The sequence below is a fragment of the Pocillopora damicornis genome, chromosome 5 (assembly GCF_964200805.1).
Source record: "Pocillopora damicornis chromosome 5, jaPocDami1.2, whole genome shotgun sequence".
NCBI lineage: Eukaryota > Metazoa > Cnidaria > Anthozoa > Scleractinia > Pocilloporidae > Pocillopora > Pocillopora damicornis.
Window position 1 is genome coordinate 14,507,156 of NC_142674.1, and position 23,557 is coordinate 14,530,712.

Below are 23,557 nucleotides of genomic sequence, written 5' to 3' on the forward strand. Positions count from 1 at the left end.
AGATTGTCAACGCTTGCAACCATCTGGTGACGAGTAGCATAATTATTTTACTAGCGTCATTAGACTGTTGAAACCGATGGCTGTCAAAATTGGTCCTTTTGGAAACTCTGGAGATTCTAGTATCACGACCAGTTTAATATTTCGTTTATCTTTTTTCTGTCGAGTTTTGCTACTTGCAGAAGAAAACAAACAATATGGTAATAATGCCTTTTTCAGCTTTTCCTTCTGTTGAAAAATTGATCATTTCGAAACGAAGTGGTTATTTGCTGGATGTAAAACCTCATTACGTGGTAACACAAACAATAAAAAAGAAGAGGACATGGAATTTGCATAAGAATGCATTTTAGAATACAATGACTATTTTCTGTAAATTTTGACGACTTCATTTTGAAGCGAGCCAATAAGAGGACATCAAAATTGTCCCATTGCAACCATCTGGTGTAGAATTAAGTGAGTATTAACTAAAAATAGTTTATTCAATTCTAAACAATTCTGAGTTTGTTGTAAATTAATTTCAACTCACTGCCAAAGTTAATGGAAAACTAATTTTGCTTTTATTTGCCACAGTCGTACCAAAAAAAACATGTCTTGGGGCATCATCATTATTTTAAATGAGCCATCAAGTAAGAGATCGTTCACGCTTGCAACCATCCGGTCAGAAATAACATAATTGTTTTACTAGCGTCACTGGACTGTTGTAACCAATAGCTGACAAAACTGGTGCTTTAGAAACTCTGGAGATTTAGCAAATTTACGAACGATTCATATTTAGTTTATCTTTTTTCTGTCGAGTTTTTCTTCTGGCATTTTTTGTTTGTTCGTTTGTTTGTTTTTTACCTGTTTTCATTTCGTGTTTTGTTTTGTTTTTTCGCAGTTATTAGCAATCGAGAAGCGTTTAGCTATTTTCAACGACCAACAACGGATAAAATTAAAAACCCTACGATGCAATTGTCCTAAGTGCATCATGGTAAATTAAATCGGCAGAATAAAAAAAAATGGGTGATGATCGTCAACGAAAATTGATTATACAAAGCGTATCACCAACAATTTGACAATTGAATTAAACAACTGATAGGCCTAGAATGAAACATGTTTTAATGATCCGAACGATACCAGAAGAAAACAAGTAATATCATAATAATACCTTTCTCAACTTTTTCCTTCTGTTAAAAAAATTGGTTATTCCCAAAAAGTGGAGAGGCGCTAAATATAAAACCTCGTTACGTGATAACACAAAAAATGAAAAGGATTGATTTTGCATAAGAATGCATTTCAGAATCCAATTACTATATTCTTTAAATGTTTATGACTTCACTTTGAAGCGAGCCAATAAGAGGATATAACAATTGTTCCATTGCAACCATCTGGTGTAGAATTAAGTAAGTGTTGACTAAGAATAGTTTATTTAAACAGTTTTTCCCTTCTAAACAGTTCTGAGTTAATTATAAATTAATTTCAACTCACTGCCAAAGCTAATGAAAAACTGATTTTTTTGTTTTAATCATTATGTTTTGGTGACACCGCTGAATCTTAAGATCTCCTTTGGTTTTTAATGTGCAAATTAAAACTGCTATTGAATAAATTTGCCATAATTGTGCCCATAATCTCTTTGAGCATCATCATTATTTCAGAAGAGTCAATCAAGTAAAACAGTCAACGCTTGCAAACCATCTGGTGACGAATGACGTAACTATTTTACCAGCGTCATCGGACTGTATACCCGATTGGATTGGTCCTTTTAAAACCTATGTAGAATTTAGCATTACGTACAGTTAAAAATTTGGTTTTTCTCTGTTCTGTTGAGTTTTGGTTCTCGCTCTTTTTTCGTACCTGTTTTTATTTCCTGCTTTGTTTTGTTTGTTTTTTAGCAGTTATTGGCAATTGATGAGCGTTGAGCTAGTTTCAGCGACCGAGAGCAAATATCATTAAAACGCCTACATGTAATTGACTAAAGTGCATCATGGTAAACTCAATCGGCAGAATCGAAATAAAATGGGTGAAGATCGTCAACGAAAATTAACAGCGAATCATCAACAATTTAACAACTGAATTAAACAAATGGTAGGTCTTCTCTCTTCTCGCTTTTATGTACCTGTTTTTAGTTCATGTTCTTTTGTTTTGTTTCGTTTTTTAGCTGTTATTGGCAATTGAGAAGCGTTTAGCTATTTTCAGCAACCGACAGCAAATATCATTAAAAACGCCTACAATACAGCTGAATAAAGTGTATCATGGTAAATTCAATTGGCAGAATCGAAATAAAATGGTTGAAGATCGTCAACGAAAATTAATAGTGAATCATCAACAATTTAACAATTGAATCAAACAACTAATAGGCCTTGAGTGAAACTCGTTTTAGTGATCCGAACACTACCAGAGGAAAACAGCTAATTATGATGATGTATTTCTCACCTTTTTCCTTCTCTTGAAAAATTGATTATTTCTAAAGTAAATGGAGAGTCTCTAGATATAACACCACGATCCGTGATGACACGAACAATAAAAAGGAAGAATATGACAAGTATTTTGCAGAAGGATGTATTTCAGAATCCAATATCTATTATCTTTATAAGTTTATGACCTCACTTCGAAGGGAGCCAATAAAAGGACATCAAAATTGTCCCATTGCAACCATCTGGTGTAGAATTAAGTGCGTGTTAACTAAAAATTAGTTTATTTAAACAGCTTTTCCCTTCTAAACAGTTCTGAGTTTATTGTAAATTAATTTCAACTCACTGCCAAAGCTAATGGAAAACTGATTTTTGTTTTAATTATTATGTTTTAGTGACACCGCTGAATCCTAAGATCTCCTTTGTTTTTAATGTCCAAATTAAAACTACTGTTGAACAAAGTTGCCATAATCGTGCCGACAAAAAACATGTCTTTGGGCATCATCATTATTTCAAATGAGCCAATCAAGTAAGAGATCGTTAACGCTTGCAACCATCGGGTAACGAATAGCGTAATTATTTTACTAGCGTCGCTGGACTGTTGTAAACGAGAGCTGTCGAAATTGGTGCTTTTATTAACTTCGAAGATTTAGCATTACGAACATTTTAATATTTAGTTTATCTTTTTTCTGCCGAGTTTTCCCTCTTGCTCAATTTTTTTCGGTAGCCTTTCTTTTTATGTTTTGTTTTGATTTGTTTTAGTTTTTTTTTCAGGAGTGACGAATGACATGACTAGCGTCATCGGACTGTCGGAAATGAGGCTAAAGAATCTTCTATGTTCCGAAACTTCACGTTTTATTTTATGAAATCAACTTGATCTCCCTCTCTCTCTCTCTCACCGTCCTCTTTCTCACGCTCTGGTCTCTCTCATTTTAAATATACAATATGATCCTATTGTTCAATCATCTGTCACTTATCGCAAAAAAGTCAACCGGAAATCAATTAACGCTGAATAATCTCTCACACGCTCCCCATTTTTTTTTTCCAACGGAGAAAAAAAAAAACGCTAGAATGGCACACTCGATAAAATTTGAAACTCAATGAACGAAAAGGAAAGTTAGTCCAGTATATCAGTTCAGTGTTCCTAGATATCTCTAATCAGCATCAATGTTCGCGTCTTGAATGCGATAACGAGCGGCTACCGCTGCATCCCTCTTGGGCCTGAATATCGGGGCTTCGGGGTTGAGCTGCGGAGGAGCCTTTACATTCTCCCGATTGAAGGATAGCTCCTCTGGGTAAAGGTGTTGTACCCCCCGTTCGAGTGTTCCTTTCCCCGCTCGAAGTTTGGCAGCTCGAACGACTCCGTCGTGTCCCGAAATCAGATCTTCCACGATTCCAATTTTCCATTTGTTGCGATTTCGTTCCTCGTCCTTGATGATGACTTCCTCTCCTTTGGCCAAGGGCGTGGTTTGATTCATGTGTTTCATTCGGCGTCGTTCTCTCAACCCTTGTAAATATTCGGTAGTCCACCTGGTCCACAAAGCCTGCTTGCTCCTTTGCAGATGTTTAGCTCTTCTGCGCAGATCAAATTCTCTTAGATGGTGTGGTTCTAGTTCTGGTGGCTGGTTTGATCGAAGAAATAGCAGTGAGTTAGGGGTAAGCACGGGTAACTATATGTCGTCTTCGACGTAACATAAAGGGCGATTATTCAAAGCAATCTCCACATCCAGTACCACTTCACACAGCTCTGTCCTGGTCAACATTCCGCATCCGATAGTCTTGTTTAAAGCTGTTTTGACCAGTCCGATGAGGCACTCGAATTGTCCTCCCCACCAAGCGGCGCAGCTGAGGTTGAATTGCCACTTGATGTTCTCATGTGCTAAGTAGTCTTGTGTCTTCTCGTCACGCATAACTTGTTTGAGCCACTTCTCGGCGCCAACAAAAGTTTTGCCATTGTCGGAATATATCTTCTCCGGATGGCCACGGCGCGCGATGAGCCGTTTGAAACTTCTAAAGAATTCACTGGTCGCTAAGTTTGGTAGTACTTCCTGGAATAATCCTCGTGTAAGACTGCATGCGTACAATGCAAGATAGGCCTTTCCTTCTGTTTTGGCTCTGATACGGTACTTGATGGGTCCTGCTCCGATAACCTCGAATGGGGGGCTCCTCTCTGTGCGGTCAGTGGGTAGGAATCCAGGAGGCGGTGTTGCCAGTGCCATAGCCTGAAACCGCTTGCAGCCTGAACGCGCCCTGAGAACTTGTTTTACGAGTGCCCCTAAACGGCGGTAGCCAGTATAGCTCTCGCACTTTGGTCATGGTAAGGGCCACTCCTCCGTGCAGTGTGTCGACAAGTGATCGGTGAACTAACTTGAGAGTGAAGGGCGAGGAGTCTGGCAGAAAGATGGGGTAATAGCCTCGAATTCTTCTCCTACACTCTAATATTCCCTCTTGGTTTCCTTGCACATTCAACTGTAAACGGTCTTTTCTCGCTCGAATTTTCTTGTTGTTAAGATTGCTTGATCCAGAACGTTGTCTGTTTCTGTATTTCTTCAGTTGTAAGGGGACCAACGATTCTCTGTTTACGAACGCTTTTTATGTTGTGGAGGAATCTCCAGATCCAGGCACCCACTCACAACACACGCCATAGCTCGTGCTTCTTCAGCAGCTCATCGAAAGCGTCGTTGTTCTCTGTTTTCTCTACTGCGTTTGTTTCACTTCTTCCGCCTTTGATTCTTGAGTAGATGTCGTTACAAGGTCTGGTGGCCAGTCGTGTGGTTTTGCTAACCAGCTTGGTCCCTGCCACCAAAGAGCTGTCAATCTACTAATATCTCCTCCCCTACTCCCCACGTCCACTGGATTCTCCTCTGTTAGTACATGCCTCCAGTTGATTTCTTTTTCCTGGATCTTCCTCACTCGATTTCCCACGAACTGTTTGTATTCACCATTTCTACGGATCCGGTGCAGTGCTACTGTGCTATCCAGCCAACCATAGACACTTCTTACGGGAAAACCCTTCAGGACTTCTTTCACATTTTTTACTAGGTTTGCAGCCATATGTCCAGCCACTAGTTCTAATCGGGGAATCAAGAGTCCTTTATTCGCGAGACGCGACTTTGCCGTCACAAGGCCTTGATTCGTGCCTGATGGTTGCTCCACCACTGCATAAACCGTGGCTGCAACTCCTTTCCCACTTGCGTCCCCGAATGTGTGTAAGTCGATTGATATAATCTTCCCTACATGCTTCACGACATTTCTTGGCGCGTTCACGTGCTCGGGAAATCCTTGCTCCCATTTCTTCAATTTGGCTTGTAAGTCACTTGGTAGGGGGCTATCCCACGCGAACTTCGTGTCGCAGGTATCTCTGAAGAGCATTTTTCCAGAGAGGGTCACTGGTGAAGCCAGACCGAGTGGATCGGAGATTTTTGCGACTTTTCCCAGGATGTCCCTTTTTGTCGGCTCAGCGGTTGAAATCGGGAAGCTGACTTGAATTTCGTCCTTTACTTTGTCCCAGGGGACTCCCAGCAGTTTTGATTCGCCCTTTCTGGTTCCCAGTTGTTGTTTGGCGTAACTCTGACTTTCTTCATCTGAAGTCGCAGTTTCAACTTCTAACTCCCGATTGTTGGAATGTCACTTGTGCAGCTTGAAAGTCGCCTCACCAAAGATTGTTGTGGCTGTCATCTTGATTTCTAATGTTTGTTTTGTTGTCTCTCCATCTACGTACATACTGCGCTCTATCTCCTCCGCTAGTTCCAGGTTCACCATTTTGTATCGCTATAGATGTTCTTTGATAACTGCGACCAAGAGGAATGGAGACGGTGCCAAACCAAAGAGTACTCGAGTGAATCGCAAGGTTTCTAGCTGTTTGCTTGCCAGATCCTTTATCCAATGAGAGCGTAAGGCATCTCGGTCTTCTCTTCGGACGCGAATTTGCAAGAATGCTTGTTTTAAGTCTCCAGCTATTGCACGGGATAGAACCTATTTCGTATCAGCACGTTCCAAAGCTGGTTCTGTAGTGGAGGGCCGATTTCGAGACACCCGTTGAGTGAGGGGACACTTGCATTTGTTCTTGCAGAACCATCATAAACAATGCGTATCTTTGTAGATTCTGCGTTCTCGCGCACGACCGCTTTATGAGGAATGTAGAACTCTCTTCCGTCCTTGACCACCTCGTCAGCGCGTTCTACGATCCCTTGACTCAGTTGAGTCTGGATAATGTCGTTGTACCTCTGCAGCTCGCTTTGCATCTCTAACTTCCGCACAAGATTTTTGAGACGTTTTAAACTGTTATTGTTCGGTAGGGGAGGAGGATTTCCTTTCCAGGGCAGGCTCCTCATGTACCAGCCTTCTGAACTCCTGGTTAGTTGCTCTTTGAACTCTACGTAAACGGTTTCCTGGTCTCCACTTGAGCGTCTAACTTGCACAATTCTTCGTAATCGATTTCGGGGGTATGCGTTAAGAACATGTTGCTGAGATCCAACTCCGTTCCAGGTGACAAGATCGTCCCGCCGAACTTCGTATATTCTGCTACTGGTTCTCCCGAGCGCCCAACTCTTGGTCTTGCCCCTGTTTCGATCTTAGCGTACTCGTTTGTTCCAAGGAACAGATGAACGGGCAACATCGCTTTCTTGTCGTTATCATTTGTGGTTACGCCCTTCAAATGAGAAAACTGAGCTACGATTTCTGCGCATTTTGGGTTTTCTAATGTCAACAACTCTTTGCGGTCGACTTTGTTTACTTCGGCTTCCAAGGTGAATTTGCCATTTACGCTTCGAGTTTGTAGGCCATAGATGTCTAACGCTTTGTTTGAAGTACCAAACATCATTTCAATGCGCTTGAATTGTTGACGGATAGGGAGCAAATGTAAACAGTCCAGAAGCGTTGATGAAGCGTAGGAACTTTCGGCTCCCGCATCCAACAATGCTCGACACTTAAAACCATTCACGTCAACTGTAACCATGGGATACACCACTCCTTTTCTTCCTACGCTCGTTGTCGTCATCATCTGGTCTCGCGATGTAGGTTTGTCACAGATCGATGTATGATGTCTTCGGCTGCAGATCTGGCAGCCAGAATGGCATTTGCACTCAGAAGCGCGGTGTCGACTTCCTATGCAATTAAAACAAAGTTGTTTCAGACCTAATTACTTCCTACAGTCTCCAACTGTCACAAACTTGTTACAATTTACAGCTCTGTGGTCAGTTGCGTCACAGTAGACACACCCTCTTTGTGTTGGCGTTGTTTCGTTTGCGTGAAATGTTTTTTCGCGATCGCGGATTTTAGCACCTTGCTTCCTTGCATTATCCGTGCCGCTCACAATGGGGTTGATTTCCTTCTAACTTATCAAAGCTTTTATCAACTGTGGGAAGTCCCAGTTCTGCCAGTCAATTTGTCTTCTTACTAGATCTGTTTTTACACCCTTTAGTTTGTCGAGCGCACTCCTTGCATTTCCAGTCACGTCTTTCAATTTGCCCAGTGTCTCCAAAGATTGCACGCTGTACACGAGCTTCTTGTAAAATTCGTGGATAGGCGCAGGTTGTGTTCCTGTTATGACAGGCAAGTTCGCGATGTTCTGGACGTACGCATTTACGATCTCACTCGTTTTCCCATATTCGCCGATGAGGATATTCTTTGCCCTCTCGTAGCCCTCTGTTGTGAAAGGCAGTCGGTCTATCTCCGCTCGAACCTTTGGATCTACCAGCTCTTTTAGGTATGCAAACTTGGTCTCAGATGCAAGGTTTGCTGTATCAATTTCAGCTTGAAATTTGTTCCAGAACGGCAGCCATGCTTCATACGGCCCATTAAACTTTGTGATCTGTAGTCTCGGTAGCTTTGTTGTCCTTTGTTCACTCTGATCAGCTTTCTCAACAGGTTGCTGTTTTGGTCTCTTCCAGTTGGCGTTCGAATTCTAGCTTCATCTCCATTCCTCTCTTTCGAATTTGAGCTCCTCTTCGCGAGCACGGGCTTTCCTCTCTTCTCCTTCCTTTTGCTTGCGATGTTCGATCTCTTCATTCGTCTCCACGAGCCATTTTTCCAGTCGCGAAACTTCTTCGTCAGCTTCGGCGATCGGTTCCTCAATGCCACTGCTCCAACTTCCAACGTCTTCTGCACTTTTTCCGGCCTCGAACATGGTCCGCTCAACCCTTAGTTTAAGCGCGTCTACTTCTTTTACTAATGCTTGTTGGTTGTCGCGATGTCGCGCGACCGCTCCTAAGTTTCCCTTTCCACAATGCCACGTGTTTTTCCATTAGTGTACAGCGACATCTGCAATTTAGCCTCTGCTTCTTTGGTTAGTTCCTCCATGCTTCGCAAGTCCCGTCGGAGGTGCCACTGTGTCGGAAATGAGACTAAAGAATCTGCTATGTTCCGAAACTTCACGTTTTATTTTATAAAATCTACTTGATCTTCCTCTCTCTCACACTGTTCTCTTTCTCGCGCTCTGGTCTCTCTCATTTTAAATATACAATACGATCCTATTGTTCAATCATTTGTCACTTATCGCAAAAAATCAATAGGAAACCAATTAACGCTGAATAATCTCTCACAGGACTGTGTAACCGATTGCTGTCAAAATTGGTCCTTTTAAAAACTCTGGAGATTTGAAAATTACGAAGAGTTTTAAAGTTGGTTTTTCTCTGTTCTGTCGAGTTTTGCTTCTCGCTTTTTTTTTTGTACCTGTTTTCATTTCGTGTTTTGTTTTGTTTTTGTTTATTTTTTTTAGCAGTTATTGGCAACTGAGAAGCATTGAGCTATTTTCAGCGACCGACAGCAAATATAATTAAAAAGGCCTATAATGCAACTAAATAAAGTGCAGCTGCGGAATCGCAATAAAATGGTTGAAGATCGTCAACGAAAATTGACAGCGAGTCATCAACATTTTAACAACTGAATTAAACATTTAGTAGGCCTAGAGTGAAAAGTAGTTTATTTAAATAGTTTTTCCCTTCTGAACAGTTTTGAGTTCATTGTAAACTAATTTCAACTCACCGCCAAAGCTCATGGAAAACTTATCTTTTGTTTTACTCATTACCTTTTAGTGACACCGCTGAATCCTAAGATCTCCTTTCTTTTTAATGCGAAAATTAAAAACTACTCTTTAATTTATTTGCCATGATCGTGCCAAAAAACATCTCTTTGGGCATCAATAATTTTTCAAATGAGTCAATTAAGTAAGAGATCGTTAACGCTTGCAACCATCTGGTGACGAATAACGTAACTCTAAGACCGATTGCTGTCAAAATTGGTCCTTTTACAAACTCCGGAGAATTAAGTATTACGAAAAGTTTAAAATTTGGTTTTTCTCTGTTCTGTCGAGTTTTCCTTATCGCCTTTTTTTTTCGTATCTGTTTTTATTTCATGTTCTTTTGATTTGGTTTGTTTTTTTGCAGTTATTAGCAATTGAGAAGCGCTTGGCTATTTCAGCGACTGACAGCAAATATCATTAAAATCGCCTACAATGCGATTGACTAAAGTGCGTCATGGTAGACTCAATAGGCAGAATCGAAATAAAATGGGTGAAGATCGTCAACGAAAATTGACTGCGGATCATCAACAATTTAACAACTGAATTAAACAAATTATAAGCTTTCTCACCTCTCGCTTTTTTTTTTTTGTACCTGTTTTTATTTCGTGTTCTTTTGTTTTGTTTCGTTTTTAGCAATTATTGGCAATTGAGAAGCGTTTAGCTGATTTCGGCGACCGACAGCAAATATCATTAAAAACGCCTACAATGCGATTGACTAAAGTGCATCATGGTAAACTCAACCGGCAGAATCGAAAGAAAATGGGTGAAGATCGTCAACAAAAATTGATTGCGAATCATCAACAATTTAACAACTGAATTAAACAACTAATAGACCTTCTCGCCTCTCGCTTTTTTTTTTTTTTTGTACCTGTTTTTATTTCGTGTTCTTTTGTCTTCTTTCGTTCTTATTACTGACAATTGAGAAGCGTTCAGCCGATTTCAACGACCGGCAGCAAATATTTTTAAAAACGCCAACAGTGCAACTGAATAAAGTGCATCATGGTAAACTCAATCGACGGCATCGAAATAAAATGAGTGAAGATCGTCAACGAAAATTGACAGCAAATCATCAACAATTTAGCAATTGAATCAAACAACTAAGAGGCCTAGAATGAAACTCGTTTTAGTGATCCGAACAATACCAGAAGAAAACAGCTAATGATGATAATGTCTTTCTCACCTTTTTCCTTCTGTTGAAAATTTGATTATTTCCAAAGTAAATGGAGAGTTGCTAGACATAAAGCCACGATCCACGATGACAAAATCTATAAAAAGGAAGAATATGACGAATATTTTGCATGAGGATGTATTTCAGAATCCAATAACTATTATCTTTATATGTTTATGACCTCACTTTGAAGCGAGCCAATAAGAGGACATTAAAATTGTCCCATTGCAACCATCTGGTGTAGAATTAAGTGCGTGTTAACTAAAAAACAGTTTATTTAAACAGTTTTTCCCTTCTAAACAGTTCTGAGTTTATTGTAAATTTATTTCAGTTCACTGCCAAAGCTAATGAAAAACTGAATTTTTTTTTTCAATCATTATGTTTTAGTGACACCACTGAATCTTAAAATCTCCTTTGTTTTTAATGCGCAAATTCAAACTACTGTTGAATAAATTTGCTATAATCGTGCCGAAAAAAACATGTCTTCGGGCATCATCATTATTTCAAATGAGCCAATCAAGTAAGAGATCGTTAGCGCTTGCAACCATAGGGTAACGAATAACGTAATTATTTTACTAGCGTCACTGGACTGTTGTAAACGAGAGCTGTCGAAATTGGTGCTTTTACTAACTTCGGAGATTTAGCATTACAAACATTTCAATATTTAGTTTATCTTTTTTCTGCCGAGTTTTCCCTCTCGCTCTATTTTTTTCATACTTGTTTTCATTTCGTGTTTTGTTTTCATTTGTTTTGGTTTTTTTTTTCAACAGTGACGAATGACATGACTAGCGTCATCAGACTGTATAACCGATTTCTGTCGAAATTGGTCCTTTAAAAAACTCTAGAGATTTGAATATTACGAAGCGTTTAAAATTTGGTTTTTCTCTGTTCTGTCGAGTTTTGCTTCTCGCTTATTATTTCGTACCTGTTTTTATTTCGTGTTGTTTTGGTTTGTTTCGTTCTTTTTAACAGTTATTTACAATTGAGGAGCGTTGAGCTATTTTCAGCGACCGACAACAAATATCATTACAAAAAGCCTATAATGCAACTGAATAAAGTGCATCATGGTAAATGTCATCAGCAGAATCGAAATAAAATGGGTGAAGATCCTCAACGAAAATTGACGGCGAATCATCAACAATTTAACGATTGAATTAAACAACTAATAGGCCTAGAATGAAACTCGTTTTAGTGATCCGAACAAGACCAGAAGAAAACAACTAATGATGATAATGTCTTTCTCACCTTTTTCCTTCTGTTGAAAATTTGATTATTTCCAAAGTAAGTGGAGAGTCGCTAGATATAACACCACGTTAAAAACTTTGGAGTTTTGAATATTATGAAGAGTTTAAAATTTGATTTTTCTCTGTCCTATCGTGTTTTGCTTTTCGCTTTTTTTTCGTACCTGTTTTTATTTCGTGTTCTTTTGATTTGGTTTGTTGCTTTGCAGTAATTGGCAATGGAGAAGCGTTGAGCTATTTTCAGCGACCGACAGTAAATATCATTAAAAACGCCTACAATGCGATTGACTAAAGTGCATCATGGTAAACTCAATGGGCAGAATCGAAATAAAATGGGTGAAGATCGTCAACGAAACTTGACAGCGAATCATCAACAGTTTAATAATTGAATCAAACAAATAATAGGCCTAGAATCAAACTCGTTTTAGTGATCCGAACAAGACCAGAAGAAAACAGCTAATGATGATAATGTCTTTCTCACCTTTTTCCTTCTGTTGAAAAATTGATTATTTCCAAAGTAAATGGAGAGTCGCTAGATATAAAGCCACGATCCGGGATGACACAAACAATAAAAATGAAGAATTTGAAGAGTATTTTGCATGAGGATGTATCTCAGAATCCAATAACTATGATCTTTATATGTTAATGATCTCACTTCGAAGGGAGCCAATAAGAGGACATCAAAATTGTACCATTGGGACCATTTGGTGTAGAATTAAGTGCGTGCTAGCTAAAAATAGTTTATTTTAAGTTTTTCCCTTCTAAACAGTTCTGAGTTTATTGTAAATTTATTTCAGTTCACTGCCAAAGCTAATGAAAAACTGAATTTTTTGTTTCAATTATTATGTTTTAGTGACACCACTGAATCTTAAGATCCCCTTTGGTTTTAATGTGCAATTAAAACTACTGTTGAATAATTTGCCATAATCGTGACGACAAACAACGTCTTTGGACTTCATCATTATATTAAATGAGCCAGTCAAGTAAGAGATCGTTAACGCTTGCAAGTAATTATTTTACTAGCGTCACTGGACTGTTGTAAATGAGATCTGTCGAAATTGGTGCTTTTACTAACTTCGGAGATTTAGCATAACGAACATTTCAATATTTAGTTTATCTTTTTTCTTCCGAGTTTCCCTTATCGCTCTATTTTTTTCGTACTTGCTTTCTTTTCCTGTTTCGTTTTGATTTGTTTTGGTTTTTTTTTTCAGCAGTGACGAATGACATGACTAGCGTCATCAGACTGTATAACCGATTGCTGTCAAAATTGGTCCTTTTAAAAACTCTGGAGAATTTAGTATTACGAAGGGTTTAAAATTTGGTTTTTCTCTGTTCTGTCGAGTTCTGCTTCTCGCCTTTTTTTTCTCCGCACCTGTTTTTATTTCGTGTTTATTTCGTGGTGACGAATGACATAACTATTTTACCAGCGTCATCGATCTGTATAACCGAGTGCTGTCAAAAATTGGTCCTTAACCTCTGGAGAATTTAGTATTACGAACAGTTTAAAATTTGGTTTTTCTCTGTTTTGTTTAGTTTTGCTTCTCGTTTTTTTTTTTCGTACCTGGTTTTATTTCATGTTCTTTTTTTTTGTTTGGTTTTTTTAAATAGTTATTTACAATTGAGAAGCGTTGAGCTATTTTCAGCGACCGACAGCAAATATCATTAAAAAAGCCTTCAATGCAACTGAATGAAGTGCATCGGCAGAATCGAAATAAAATGGGTGAAGATCGTCAACGAAAATTGAAAGCGAATCATCAACATTTTAACAACTGAATTAAACATCTAGTAGGCCTAGAGTGAAAAGTAGTTTATTTAAACAGTTTTTCCTTTCTGAGTAGTTTTGAGTTTATTGTAAATTAATTTCAACTCACTGCCAAAGCTCATGAAAAACTTATCTTTTGTTTTAATCATTACCTTTTAGTGACACCGCTGAATCCTAAGATTTCCTTTCTTTTTAACGCGAAAATTAAAAAAACTACTTTTGAATTTATTTGCCATAATCGTGCCAAAAAAAAACATCTCTTTGGGCATTATTATTATTTCAAATGAGTCAGTCAAGTAAGAGATCGTTAACGCTTGCCACCATCTGGTGACGAATAACGTAACTCCACTACCGATTGCTGTTAAAATTGGTCCTTTTAAAAACTTCGGAGACTTTCGTATTACGAACAGTTTAAAATTTGGTTTTTCTCTGTTCTGTCGAGTTTTGCTTCTCGCTCTTTTTTTTTTCGTACCTGTTTTTACTTCGTGTTCTTTTGTTTGTTTCGTTTTTTTTTAACAGATATTTGCAATTGAGGAGCGTTGAGCTATTTTCAGCGACCGACAACAAATATCATTACAAAAAGCCTATAATGCAACTGAATAAAGTGCATCGGTAGAATCGAAATAAAATGGGTGAAGATCGTCAGCGAAAATTGACAGCAAATCATCAACATTTTAATAACTTGAGTTAAACATTTAGTAGGCTTTGATTGGAAAGTAGTTTATTTAAACAGTTTTTCCCTTCTGAATAGTTTTGAGTTCATTGTAATTAATTTCAACTCACTGCCAAAGCTAATGGTAAACTTATCTTTTGTTTTAATCATTGCCTTTTAGTGACGACACTGCATCCAAAGATCTCCCTTCTTTTAAATGCGAAAATTAAAAACTACTTTTAAATTTATTTTCCATAATCGTGCCAAAAAAAAACCTCTCTTTGGCCATCATTATTATTCCAAATGAGTCAGTAAAGTAAGAGATCGTTACCACTTGCAACCATCTGGTTACGAATAACGTACCTCTTTTACCGATTGCTGTAAAAATTGGTCCTTTTAAAAACTCCGGAGATTTTAGTATTACGAACAGTTATAAAAATTTGCTTTTTCTCTGTTCTGTCGGGTTTTGCTTCTCGCTTTTTTTTTTTCGTACCTGTTTTTATTTCGTACCTGTTTTTATTTCGTGTTCTTTTAATCTTTTTTTTTTGTAGTTATTGGCAATTGAGAAGCGTTTACCTGTTTTCAACGACCGACAGCATATATCATTAAAAACGCCACAATGCGATTGACTAAAGGGCATCATGGTAAACTAAATCGGCAGAATCAAAATAAAATGGGTGAAGATCGTCAACGAAAATTGATTGCGAATCATCAACAATTTAACAAGTAAATTAAACAAATAATAGGCTTTGTCACTTCTCTCTTTTTTTCGTACCTGTTTTTATTTCGTGTTCTTTTGTTTTGTTTCGTTTTTAGTAGCTACTGGCAATTGAGAAGCGTTTAGCCGATTTCAGCGACCGGCTGAAAAACTACGGAGATTTTAGTATCACGAACAGTTTAAATTTGGTTTTTCTCTGTTCTGTCGAGTTTTGCTTCTCGCTTTTTTTTCGTACCTGTTTTTATTTCGTGTTCCTTTAATTTGGTTTGTTTTTTTGCAGTTATTGGTAATTGAGAAGCATTTAGCCGATTTCAGCGAGCGGCAGCAAATATTGTTAAAAACGCCTACAATGCGATTGACTAAAGGGCATCATGGTAAACTAAATGGGCAGAATCGAAATAAAATGGGTGAAGATCGTCAACGAAAATTGATATCGAATCATCAACAATTTAACAAGTGAATTTAAGAAATAATAGGCTTTCTCACTTCTCGCTTTTTTTCATACCTGTTTTTATTTCGTGTTCTTTTGTTTTGTTTCGTTTTTAGTAGCTACTGGCAATGGAGAAGCGTTTAGCCGATTTCAGCGACTGGCTGAAAAACTGCGGAGATTTTAGTATTACGAACAGTTTAAAATTTGGTTTTTCTCTCTTCTGTCCAGTTTAACTTCTCGCTTTTTTTCCGTATCTGTTTTTATTTCGTATTCTTTTAATTTGGTTTGTTTTTTTGCAGTTATTGGCAATTGAGAAGCGTTTAGCCGATTTCAGCGACCGGCAGCAAATATTGTTAAAAACGCCTAGAATGCAACTGAATAAAGTGCATCGGGGTAAACTCAATCGGTAGAATCGAAATAAAATGGGTGAAGATCGTCAACGAAAATTGACAGCGAATCATCAACAATTTAACGATTGAATTAAACAACTAACAGGCCTAGAATGAAACTCGTTCTAGTGATCCGAACAATACCAGAAGAAAACAACTAATGATGATAATGTCTTTCTCACCTTTTTCCTTCTGTTGAAAAATTGATAATTTCCAAAGCAAATGGAGAGTCGCTAGATAAAAAACCACGTTAAAAACTCTGGAGATTTGAATATTACAAAGAGTTTTTCTCCGTTCTGTCGAGTTCGGCTTCTCGCCTATTTGTTTTTTTTCGTACCTGTTTTTATTTCGTGTTTATTTCTTGGTGACGAATGACATAACTATTTTACCAGCGTGCCAAAAGATATCTCTTTGGGCATTATTATTATTTCAAATGAGTCAGTCAAGTAAGAGATCGTTACTACTTGCAACCATCTGGTGACGAATAAGGAAACTTTATTACCGATTGCTATAAAAATTGGTCCTTTTAAAAACTCCGGAGATTTTAGTATTACAAACAGTTATAAAAATTTGGTTTTTCTCTGTTCTGTCGGGTTTTGCTTCTCGCTTTTTTTTGTACTTGCTTTTATTTCATGTTCTTTTGATTTGGTTTGTTTTTTGCCGTTATTGGCAATTGAGAAGTGTTTACCTATTTCCAGCGACCGACGGCAAATCTCATCAAAAACGCCTACAATGCGATTGACTAAAGGGCATCATGGTAAACTAAATGGGCAGAATCGAAATAAAATGAGTGAAGATCGTCAACGAAAATTGATATCGAATCGTCAACAATTTAACAAGTGAATTAAACAAATAATAGGCTTTCTCACTTATCGCTTTTTTCGTACCTGTTTTTTATTTCGTGTTCTTTTGTTTTTGTTACGTTTTTAGTAGCTACTGGCAATTGAGAGGCGTTTAGCCGATTTCAGCGACCGGCTGAAAAACTACGGAGATTTTAGTATTACGAACAGTTTAAAATTTGGTTTTTTCTCTTCTGTCGAGTTTTGCTTCTCGCTTTTTTTTTTCCGTATCTGTTTTAATTTCGTGTTCACCGCTGAATCCTAAGATCTCCTTTCTTTTAAATGCGAAAATTAAAAACTACTTTTGAATTTATTTGCCATAATCGTGCCAAAAAACATCTCTTTGGGCATTATTATTATTTCAAATGAGTCATTCAAGTAAGAGATCGTCACCACTTGCAACCATCTGGTTACGAATAACGTACCTCTTTTACCGATTTCTGTAAAAATTGGTCCTTTTAAAAACTCCGGAGATTTTAGTATTACGAACAGTTATAAAAATTTGGTTTTTCTCTGGTGAGGTTTTTGTTACGTTTTTAGTAGCTACTGGCAATTGATTATTATTATTTCAAATGAGTCAGTCAAGTAAGAGATCGTCACCACTTGCAACCATCTGGTTACGAATAACGTACCTCTTTTACCGATTTCTGTAAAAATTGGTCCTTTTAAAAACTCCGGAGATTTTAGTATTACGAACAGTTATAAAAATTTGGTTTTTCTCTGGTGAGGTTTTTGTTACGTTTTTAGTAGCTACTGGCAACTGAGAGGCGTTTAGCCGATTTCAGCGACCGGCTGAAAAACTACGGAGATTTTAGTATTACGAACAGTTATAAAAATGTGGTTTTTCTCTGGTGAGGTTTTTGTTACGTTTTTAGTAGCTACTGGCAATTGATTATTATTATTTCAAATGAGTCAGTCAAGTAAGAGATCGTCACCACTTGCAACCATCTGGTTACGAATAACGTACCTCTTTTACCGATTTCTGTAAAAATTGGTCCTTTACCTTTACCTTTAGTATTACGAACAGTTATAAAAATTTGGTTTTTCTCTGGTGAGGTGAAGAGATTGGTTTTTCTCTGTTCTGTCCAGTTGTTCTTCTCGCTTTTTTTTTTTCCGTATCTGTTTTTATTTCGTGTTCTTTTAATTTGGTTTGTTTTTTTGCAGTTATTAGCAATTGAGAAGCGTTTAGCCGATTTCAGCGACCGGCCGCAAATATTGTTAAAAACGCCCACAATGCAATTGAATAAAGTGCATCATGGTAAACTCAATCGGTAGAATCGAAATAAAATGGGTGAAGATCGTCAACGAAAATTGACAGCGAATCATCAACAATTTAATGATTGAATTAAACAACTAATAGGCCTAGAATTACACTCGTTTTGGTGATCCGAACAATACCAGAAGAAAAAACTAATGATGATAATGTCTTTCTCACCTTTTTCCTTCTGTTGAAAATTCGATTATTTCCAAAGTAAATGGAGAGTCGCTAGATATAAAGCCACAATCTGGGATGACACAAAATAAAATAAAATTTGGTTTTTCTCTATTCTGTCGAGTTCGGCTTCTCGCCTATTTGTTTTTTTTCGTACCTGTTTTTATTTCGTGTTTATTTCTTGGTGACGAATGACATAACTATTTTACCAGCGTTATCGCTCTTGCTTCTCGCTCTTTTATTTCGTACCTGTTTTTATTTCGTGTTCTTTTGGTTTGTTTCGTTTTTTTTAACAGTTATTTACAGTTGAGAAGCGTTTCAGCGACCGACAGCAAATATTACTAAAAAACCCTATAATGCAACTGAATAAAGTGCATCGACATAATGGAAATAAAATGGGTGAAGATCGTCAACGAAAATTGACAGCAAATCATCAGCATTTTAACAACTGAATTAAACATTTAGTAGGCCTAGAGTGAAAAGTAGTTTATTTAAATAGTTTTTCCCTCCTGAAGAGTTTTGAGTTCATTGTAAATTAATGTCAACTCACTGCCAAAGCTAATGGAAAACTTATTTTTTGTTTAATCATTACCTTTTAGTGACACCGCTGAATCTAAGATCTCCTTTGTTTTTAACCCGAAAATTGAAAAAACTACTTTTGAATTTATTTGCCAAAATCGTGCCAAAAAAACATCTCTTTGGGCACTATTATTATTATTTCAAATGAGTCAGTCAAGTAAGAGATCGTTAACGCTTGTCACCATCTGGTAACGAATAACATAACTTTACTACCGATTGCTATAAAAATTGGTCCTTTTAAAAACTGCGGAGATTTTAGTATTACAAACAGTTTCAAATTTGGTTTCCCTCTGTTCCATAGAGTTTTGCTTCTCATTTTTTTTTCGTGCCTGTTTTTATTTCATGTTCTTTTGATTTGGTTTTTTTTTTTGTAGTTATTGGCAATTGAGAAGCGTTTGGCTATTTTCAGCGACCGACAGTAAATATCATTAAAATCGCCTACAATGCGATTGACTAAAGTGCGTCATGGTAGACTCAATCGGCAGAATTGAAATAAAATGGCTGAAGATCGTCAACGAAAATTGACAGAGAATCATCAACAATTTAACAAGTGAATTCAACAAATAATAGGCTTTCTCACCTCTCGCTTTTTTATTTTAGGCCCGTTTTTATTTCGTGTTCTTTTGTTTTGTTTCGTTTTTAGCAGTTACTGACAATTGAGAAGCGTTTAGCCGATTTCAGCGACCGGTAGAAAATATTATTAAAAAAGCCTACAATCTAACTGAATAAAGTGTATCATGGTAAACTCAATCGGCAGAATCGAAATAAAATGGGTGAAGATCGTCAACGAAAATTGACAGCGAATCATCAACAAATTAAAAATTGCATCAAACAACTAATAAGCCTGGAATGAAACTCGTTTTAGTGATCCGAACAAGACCAGAAGAAAACAGCTAATGATGATAATGTCTTTCTCACCTTTTTCCTTCTGTTGAAAAATTCATCATCTCCGAAGTAAATGGAGAGTAGCTAGACATAAAACCATGTTAAAAACTCTGGAGATTTGAATATTACCAGGAGTTTTCCTCTGTTCTGTCGAGTTCTGCTTCTCGCCTTTTTTTTTTTTTTTTTTTTTTTCGTACCTGTTTTATTTTGTGTTTATTTCGTGGTGACGAATGACATAACTATTTTACCAGCGTCACTCGATCTGTATAACCGATTGTTGTCAAAAATTAGTCCTTTTAGAACCTCTGGAGAATTTAGTATTACGAACAGTTTAAAATTTGGTTTTTCTCTGTTCTGTTGAGTTTTGCTTCTCGCTCTTTTTTTTCGTACCTGTTTTTATTTCGTGTTCTTTTGGTTTGTTTCGTTTTTTTAACAGTTATTTACAATTGAGAAGCGTTGAGCATTTTCAGCGACCGACAGCAGATATCACTAAAAAAGCCTATAATGCGACTGAATAAAGTGCATCGCAGAATCGAAATAAAATGAGTGAAGATCGTCAACGAAAATTGAAAGCGAATCATCAGCATTTTTACAACTGAGTTAAACATTTAGTAGGCCTAGAGTGAAAAGTAGTTTATTTAAACGGTTTTTCCTTCTGAACAGTTTTGAGTTCATTGTAAATTAACTTCAAGTCACTGCCAAAGCTCATGGAAAACTTATCTTTTGTTTTAATCATTACCTTTTAATGACACCGCTGAATGCTAAGATCTCCTTTCCTTTTTAACGCGAAAATTTAAAACTGCTTTTGAATTTATTTTGCCATAATCGTGCCAAAAAAACATCTCTTTGGGCATTATCATTATTTCAAATGAGTCAGTCAAGTAAGAGATCGTTAACGCTTGCCACCATCTGGTGACGAATAAAGTAACTCCATTACCGATTGCTGTCAAAATTGGTCCTTTTTAAAAACTGCGGAGATTTTAGTATTACGAACAGTTTAAAATTTGGTTTTTCTCCGTTCTGTCGAGTTTTGCTTCTCACTTTTTTTTTCGTACCTATTTTTATTTCGTGTTCTTTTAATTTAGTTTGTTTTTTTGCAGTTATTGGCAATTGAGAAGCGTTCAGCCGATTTCAGCGACCGGCAGCAAATATTGTTAAAAACGCCTACAATGCAACTGAATAAAGTGTATCATGATAAACTCAGTCGGCAGAATCGAAATAAAAATGGGTAAAGATCGTCAACGAAAATTGACAGCGTATCAGCAACGATTTAACAATTGAATCAAACAACTAAGAGGCCTAGAATTACACTCGTTTTAGTGATCCGAACAAGACCAGAAGAAAACAACTAATTATGATAAAGTCTTTCTCACCTTTTTCCTTCTGTTGAAAATTTGATTATTTCCAAAGTAAATGGAGGGTCGCTAGATATAACACCACGATCCGTGAAGACACAAACAATAAAAAGGAAGAATATGACGAGTATTTTGCTGAAGGATGTATTTCAGAATCCAATAACTATTATCTTTATATGTTTATGACCTCACTTCAAAGGGAGCCAATAAAAGGACATCAAAATTGTCCCATTGCAACCATCTGGTGTGGAATTAAGTAAGTGTTGACTAGACATAGATTATTTTAATGGTTTTTCCCTTCTAAACAGTTCTGAGTTGATTTTAAATTAATTTCAACTCACTGCCAAAACTTATCAAAAACTGAATGTTTTTGTTTTAATCACTATGTTTTAGTGACACCGCTGAATCCTAAGATCTCCATTGTTTTTTTATGCGTAAATTAAAACTATTAGCAACTGAGAAGTGTTTAGCTATTTTCAGCGACCGACAGCAAATATAATTAATCAAAGGGCTCTTGGAGCCAGCTCATTCATGTTATGGCTTAAGTTTGTATTGATATCTTGGACTTGTTGAATATAGGTACAGTTGAATTCAGTTTATGTGAAATTTCAAGACTTTTGGGCAGTTGTGTGATAAGAAAACTTGTTCATTTGTCGTGATGGGAATTGGAAATAAGGTTATGTGGGCTGGAGGTGGGATGGGCAGAGGTCATTAGGCAGACAGTGTCCTTTTTGTTGGTGCGTGTGTGTGTTTGTGGGGCGGAGGGTGGGCTGGGTGGGCATGACTAGGCATCAAATGTTCCTCAAGCAGCAAAATATTTGTAACCCTCATCTTTCATGATCATTTGCACCAGTGTGAAATATTCCTTGCTCGTTTCTTGATATCTTTTGTTTTTAATAAAGCGGTCGTTGCATTTGGTATTTAACAAAGCGGCCACAATCGTTCTTAATAGAATTTCAAGCCCCCACATAGTCTGATTTTCACATATCAATATTTGCGTAATCTCCAAACAGATGAGAGATAAAACCATCAGAAAAGTAATCAAAAGGCCAGTCACGAAAGCAACGCTTCGCTTTTCCCTATAAAAATTCGCCGGTTCCTCATGTAAGCCAACAACAATATAAGGCACATAAGTGAAAATCAGTGCGCGAATACCCCTGAACGTTAAAAATATATCAAGTCAAGGATCCAATTTTGGTCCCGGCCTGCATTTTTGTCAACAAAGTGAACACATATCGGTTAAAAGGATGAAACGTATGGACCACGTGCAAAGCTGTCAATTGTTTCTCGGATATTGCGCGTGTTAAATATTCGATAGTGACATCTCATTTACATCTACATCCACTTTTATTAAGTTGGTAAATTCTGTGCCGACGTCACACCAACTAACTCGCGCGCAAAGCGAGAAGACTCTAGGAAGGCTTGAAATTATTTTCAGAACGTCTGTGATCAAGAAACGGGTAAGGAATTTTCCCCAATATTGCGAATGATAGTAAAAGATGATCGCGGAAAAGCGATTGCGTGACGCTCGGTAAGTTTTAATACGATATGTTATCACGTATCAAACGAAAAAACAGTATAAATTCTCAGTCTGCATTTGGTAACCAGTCTGCAGTCTACATTTTATACCTAGTCTGCATTTTGTACCCTGTCTGCTGTCTGCAGTCTGTATTTTGTGCTGACCGGATTGGTATTGCTGTTTTTGTCTGAGCGAGCCTCAAGTCCGGACCGAAATAATGGAGCTCGAAAGAAAATATTTAGACCATCTTGGCCGCTATGATTAATGTGTTTACTGCATGTTGAAAAGCTCCCGAGGACAAGCACAATGATAGAGTAATGATAACTTTATACCAGATGAAGACGAACGCAAATGCGTGGCTTGCCAATATGACTGTCACTGATGCCAATGCTCTTCTGCGTGATAACGGCGTGTTTTGAAATGAACCCGTTAAGGGTCCCCTGGGTGTGAACATTTTGGCTTTTCGATTCAAGTTGCATTTTTAGAAGTTCAGAAATGTGATTTGAGTTATCATTGTTTTTAAACCATACAAAAATTTAATTTTTTTTCCACGTGAGTTTCTGAGCTTCATCGAAATTAATTTTTTTGACTTTTACTGAGTGGCGAGGGGTAGCATACGAGACTACTTCCGTTCACGGTCCACAATGCAACTTCTGTCCATGGAATACAACTCCCGTCCACGGTCGACAACTTCCGTCAACATCACCAAGATACCTCAATCATTGCTTTCAGCATGAATGAGCTAAAAAACCTACAATGTAATTAACCAAAGCGCATCATGGTAAATTCAATCGGCTGAATTGAAATAAGATGGATGATGATCCTCAACGAAAATTTATTATACACAGCTTTCATCAACAATTCAACAACTGAGTTAAACAACTAATAGGCCTCGAATGAAACGTTTTAATGATCTAAAGGATACCGGAAGAAAACAAATAATATGATAATAATACCTTTCTCAACGTTTTCCTTCGGTTGAAAAAAATTATTCCCAAAGTGGAGAGTCGCCAGATATAAACCTCGTTCTGTGATGACACAAATAATAAAAAAATTAAATAAATAACAAAAAAGAAAGAAGACGACGAGTATTTTGCGCAAGGATGAATTTCAGAATCCTATAACTACTTTCTTTGAATGTTTACGACTTCAATTTGAAGCGAGTCAATAAGAGGACAGC

The 23,557-nt window shown here is 37.3% G+C and overlaps 1 long non-coding RNA gene across 1 annotated transcript in view; it reads right to left on the minus strand.

The window, feature by feature from the left end:
- LOC149045505 (uncharacterized) overlaps nt 1-23,557 on the minus strand; it is a 162,794-nt gene that overhangs the window by 93,358 nt on the left and 45,879 nt on the right. The gene's annotated exons all lie outside the window — the stretch shown is intronic.